The sequence below is a fragment of the Mizuhopecten yessoensis genome, unplaced genomic scaffold (genome assembly GCF_002113885.1).
Source record: "Mizuhopecten yessoensis strain PY_sf001 unplaced genomic scaffold, ASM211388v2 scaffold3627, whole genome shotgun sequence".
Classification (NCBI taxonomy): domain Eukaryota; kingdom Metazoa; phylum Mollusca; class Bivalvia; order Pectinida; family Pectinidae; genus Mizuhopecten; species Mizuhopecten yessoensis.
This window is the reverse complement of record NW_018405139.1, coordinates 229,480-235,479: the sequence shown is the minus strand read 5'-3', so window position 1 is coordinate 235,479 and position 6,000 is coordinate 229,480. Positions and strand designations below refer to the sequence as shown.

The 6,000-nt window shown below is 35.6% G+C and overlaps 1 long non-coding RNA gene across 3 annotated transcripts in view; it reads left to right on the top strand.

The window, feature by feature from the left end:
- LOC110447831 overlaps positions 1–2,202 on the top strand; it is a 2,809-nt gene extending 607 nt beyond the window's left edge. The window contains exons 2-6 of one of the 3 annotated variants that reach the window (XR_002462642.1): positions 810–988; positions 1,205–1,270; positions 1,457–1,550; positions 1,727–1,854; positions 2,103–2,202. This is a non-coding gene — a long non-coding RNA (uncharacterized LOC110447831). Of the gene's footprint in view, positions 1–233; positions 307–809; positions 989–1,204; positions 1,271–1,456; positions 1,551–1,726; positions 1,855–2,102 lie in introns of those variants that run through there. The other 2 variants (XR_002462641.1, XR_002462640.1) reach the window with 2 other exon arrangements.
- Positions 2,203–6,000: the final 3,798 nt, after the last annotated feature.

The window sequence follows — 6,000 nt, the reverse complement described above, 5'->3', positions numbered from 1 at the left end:
CCCGACACACACACACACACACACACACACACACACCTATCCCCTAGAAATTTGCCATTCCTGGCAGTGGTTTTCTTTTTAATCATACTTCATTTTGTTTTAACTGCACAATATTTTCACTAGACGTGAAAAAAAACCGGGTTCTTTTATAGAGGGCTTTCCTTCCTACGGCGCTCTCATACGGATTAAACAAATACTGATAATGTAATTTAAGTGATTTTTTTCTGTATACAGAATATGTACAGCACTATGGTTCCTATATACAGTTACCTCCATTGACTTCCGTTTGGATTCGATCTTGGACCAGTACGTAGTTACAACTTTAGACAGTTTTTTATTTAAACATATTTTATTGTCTTCTTTAAATAAGCAATAGGATTTGGCACAAGTTGACCAACTTATACGAAGCACATTTCCATATAATTTTACTATCAGTTTTAGCTTCAATTTAAGATAGTAAAACTACATTATTATGATAAACTAAACAAAGAGACCACTATTCCTAACACTCAACTATTCCAAATGTTCATCACATCCCGTGACAGCCATGGTGTGCTTCTTCCTTGTCATTCCAATCGCCCATGAATATCCGTTTCGCCTTTGCCGTTTGAATCCGGAAAGACATAAGACAACGCTTTACAACAGAATTCCTTAACATATTTATCATTTGTTAAACGTCTTTAACTTATATTTTAAATACTGAGATATCTTTGTGTCGTAAATATATTGCTGAGTATGCATTTTTGTGATCAGTGCCTCCATCAAGTTATCGGAAATTAGTTGCTCTTAGTTTGACATCATTATTACAGTTAAACAAGGAATGGTAGGCTACATCAATAGCAGAACCCCAGCAAGTACAACGTTGGTCATTAACAAGATTCCTCGACGGCAGACGTGGACTGTAATTTTGTCTTTGAGCAGATCCAGTCTTTAGAAGACCTGCAAGGGCTGGAGAAAAATATGAGATAATAAGAAAAAGAAGGCAATGGTAAGATAACATAATTATATACAGTCGTTAACAATATTTTAGACTACTGTTACAAAAATATTGCAAGCTGAACCAACAAAAAATTGAGAAAAATTCAGATCTTCAAAAGCGTAATTTGTAGCAATTTTATTCTCTTGATAATTTGAAAAAAAAAATCTAGTTCATTTAATATAGATTATTTCTGTAGTAGATGATAAGTTGTTCATATTTTTACAGAAGACCTATGTCACCAGAATAGGTGGAGTTGACGGAAAATTCCATGGTAAAAAAGGCCATGCAAAGGTGAGCATAAATTATAGACACTAGACGTCGCCTTCATTTATATAAAGACTACACTTGCATAAGTAAATAAAGTCATTTCAAGTAACATTGTCTACGTAAAGTTGAGAACTATTGAGAAGTAACTTCAATAAAAAGAGCTCCTTTTCTGTATAAATGTTTCATTTTGTTACTGTTGTTTATTAACAGCTGTCTGTCGAATGGTGTCATGGCCAAAATGAACATGTGCGGGAAAAAAACAAGTTCGCGTTTGGGCAAACTTCTCTTTGCAAAATCATAATAGGTATGGATAACACACTCTTCCTGAATAGCGAAGATCGAAGCATACACCATATCAAATCTAGTACGATTTGTTTCAAAAAGTTATATATCAATAATTAATGCATGATGTCGTACATGCTAGGCAACGTTTGTATTTAATAATATAATTAACAATTTGCACTATATTCTGTATTCCAGAAGCTGTCACTGAATCTCGCCAGAAAGCGACACAAGATTCCTGTCAGAAATGTATGGCACAGTATCTGAAGTATGCTCCAGAAAGGCATGGCGGTGGTGGACGCCAAACTAATTTGGTTAATTTATAGGTAGGTATATATACACTGCAGGAGTAACTATAAAGTATACATCGTGTCAAATCTGGTAAGTTTTTTGCTGATATGTGTAATATTAAAGCATTGAATGATTCCACTTCCTTTAAAAAAATAACTCCATAACCAACAATGTTTCAAATAGTTATGTATTAACAGTTAATGCATACTTGTACAACCTGTAGGTAGTAAATCTCTGTATTTAACAATGTAGTTAATGGTTTGCACTAAATCCTGTTTTACAGAACCTGTCGCAGAATACCAGGGACCAGACTGCCATTCATGTCTATGATTGATGATGCATGGCGACGATGGACATTGAAATACCAAAATAAAACGATTATATACTTGAGAATAGTTTGTTGATGTTTTTCTTTTATTTATTTCATGCCGCCTGCTTAATAGTGAAAGTGTGATTATCCTATAGCTGTGAAAATCTAACATTGAACAAGAGTACATGATTCAACATAAATGCAACGTTTATTCAACTTTGAAAATCTGACGTTGAATTTTGGTATGTTGTCTCAACTTTCAGAATCAAATGTATTTTGTAGGTTGAAACAACGTTGAACCTCAACGTTGTTTCAACGTTTATTCAACGTCAATGTGCCTGCTGGGAAATCTTCAACCTAGTACGTAGAATATTGTGTTTCCTATTGCCAAAGAGAAAGTATAGTTAGGGGCTTTCTGACATATCGGTGTCTAAAACATCTATATACGTCAAAATGTCTAAGTCTGGTGTTAGGGCAAGAGGAAACTCGGGCTAGGGCTTTCGGTCAGTTACTCTCTTCAATAGCGTTTTTGAACGCCGAGGATGATACACTGTGTCGAATACCAAAGGATATCTGATTCCAAAGTCTTTTTGAAGAGGAAATGAAAGACTTGGTCATTATTAGCGATATTATAGAGGTCAGAATTTCTTAAATTAGTTCGTAGGTCGTCTCAAAGCGGTTCACAAATTATTATCCGTGGTAATAAGGCCTTTGCAATCAGCCAATCTCTTTCTCAACTACATCCGGTGCTGCCATTTCGGCGCTCGCAGCTAGCATTAAACAATTCTAGCACTGCCCAACCACATACTCATTTACAGCTTGGTAGACTGGAACAAGCGGAGTAAAATATCTTGCTCAAAGATACAACACAGTGCCGTGCCGTGACTCGAACCCGCAACCATTCGGTCACGATAATTAGGAAGTAAGATTGTTTTGAATTTCATTTAATAGTTGAAGTTGTCGACGGGATCTTGGATGAGATATATAGATTGTCCTCTAGAGTAGGAAGGTTAACTAGTGACAATACATCCAGCCTCCAGTTGTAACTTCTCTTATGTATCTGCATCAGCAAGAGAATAACCATTCCATAGTTCACAGCAATATTCTAGATTAGGAAGAATGTAAGATATACTAATTTTATTTGGTGTACATGTGTTGAGCGTATATTTTAATTTACGGAGGATATCCAATTGTTTCGCACCTTATTTTCACAAGTATTTTCAATATGGCAGCTCCACCTGCAGTTTGCATCAATGAATACTCCTAGATGCTTATGATTGTCAACAAAATCGATATTTACATTAGTTTAGGGAGTGGTACGAGGATCCTTACATCCAAAGATTGCATCTCATATCTGAACTGTGATATCTATATAGTGAAGAAATAAGACAGAGATCGATGTAGACCAACCATCTACCAATATAACGTAACTTATAAAGGTAAGGGGCACCTTGTAACAATATAATCACGCAGAAGACTTCCATTCGGGGACGTTTATCCGCATGGGGAAATAGAATAAGTTTTTTGGTTCTTATTTCTAATACAAGATATTTTCAGTTTGTTTCTTATTTTTATTTTCAACTATTCAGATTTCGAGAAATTGGCATTATGCAAAATGCATCGCATCATGTGAGGTACATTCGTATATGGTATAATTATGTTGAAAGGAAAAATAAATAATTCATAAATGTTACAATATTAACGTTTTTACTTGTGAATTCAAAATTGTTTTGTGAAGTTTAAATCTGCGCGGAAGGAGGACTGAGTAACACCATCAGTCACCCGGAACCGCTTACACAGCTACTGTAGTAATACATCATTTTACTTATCTAATACATCATTTTACTTATCTGTCTTATTCTTAATGTTCACCGGAGCATGTGATTATGGAAGATATTTGGCGCCAAAAGTACCCGGAAGTCAATTTTAGACATAATCTTGAGGCTTATGTCCACACATTCGTCACATTCCAATAACGTTTGTTCTGATATTGTTATTTTCATCATAAATCATATGACAGGCTACTAATTAAGTGTGTGCTGTCAAAAGGTGTGGCGGTAAAACAGCGTGTTTCCTTGGAGTGGAAACGAAGGAAATGGAATTCAACAGTAAACACGCTTGATAAGTCTGAATAAAGAGAATGATGATGAAAAAAATAATAGTGATCTTTTTTTGGCTTGTTTTTGAAACATCGGATTATTCCAATGCGAACTTAGCTCTGTAACCATCATATTGGTACCTCCTTAACTGTCTTACAGACTGCAGAAAGATGTTGAAATTCTGAGTAAAGACAAACATTTTGTCCACGTGGCACTCATATCTTCATGTTTTGATTTTTAATAGGAGCCACTTCATTCAGACATTTTAAGGTAGCCATCTTGGATTTCTCTTGGCTTCCTAGTCTCCAGGATATGAGGACTATACACTATTAGCGAGCTGCCATTTTGACGATGTGTTGATTGAAACGCAAAAAAAAACACCGCCTAATAATATTCTCTACACACCAGATTAGGCCTAGACAAACGTCCAGTAATTTGTTCTGAGGATCCTGCTGAGTAACCGAGTTACTATTATAATCGTTTTGCTGAGAAGATTGGAAACGCGTCTATAGACCAAGATACAAACTTACTCCTTTGCTTATTAATACGACGGTATAACGACTTGGAGTATGGTGACAAAGAATAACAGAGAGAACCAACAGGACAATAAACACCCAGTCTTATCTTTATATCTTCGGATCAATGTACGATTTATGACGAATTTGTGAAGAACTGACCGCTTTAACAAAGTATTTGTAAACTTCATGAATATATATTACACGTGGTCAGTTTTCAATGGTAGCGAATTCCTCAGCGTAAAATAGCAATACAAAAGATCGTTTTCGTTTTCTTAAATTGGTATGGAATTATCAAATTTTGAAATTGAAGGCAGTCCGATTTTTCAATCCTTGTTGCGGTATCTGTGCTGTAGCATTCACGTGAGGTGGCACTATAAATGATGCCGTTGGAAGCACGGTCCCACTACAAACAGAACACGGAACATCTCCAGCACACACACAGGTATACACATAGGGAGATATTAGCCAGGTGGCATATGACTATTAGTTAGCGCCTGACAAGACATCTCCTGCGAATTTCTCAAAAATCGTATTGATTAATGTACATGCTTATTGTATTAATTGTATATTTATGTACTTTAAAGCGCTTTAGAGTGGCTTACTCTAGCTAGATAGGGCGCTATATTAAATGTTGTATATTATTATTATAATTAATCCTTTATGATAATACGTAAACCTTGATGATTTTGGATTTATTGATCATGACGAAACAAAAGGCTGCTGTTTCATCATATTTCAGATCACAACAGTTTGTCCTAACACTGAACCACTTTTTAGTGTACTTTTTGTTTATAGACGAACTCATTTACCTGTGCTGGTAATAACTGCACTCCCGTATACATTCACCTGTACCCGATAGGTAAAACGACAGTGCCACATCAAACCTCAGAACGTGAAAAGTCACCATGTAAATATTTAAAGCCCACTATTATATCGTATTGGGGTGGGTAAAAAGTGGTTTGTAATACGATAGAGGCATTGATAGCGTCCACTCACCATGGTTACTGCTGATTAGCTACAGCTGATTCCGGGCGTATATTACAAGGATAGAGACTCCAGCCTGGTCATTAAAATCTCATTACAGACTCCTATACGGGGTAGATACATACACGTCGTATGGCAAGATGTTATTCTGAAATGTATAGCATTACACTAGAGTTGTACAATTACGGTTATATGATAATAAGAATGTGACAGTCACTTGAAATATTAAGTAAATCATACATTTTTTTGTTAATTATTATTTATTTATTC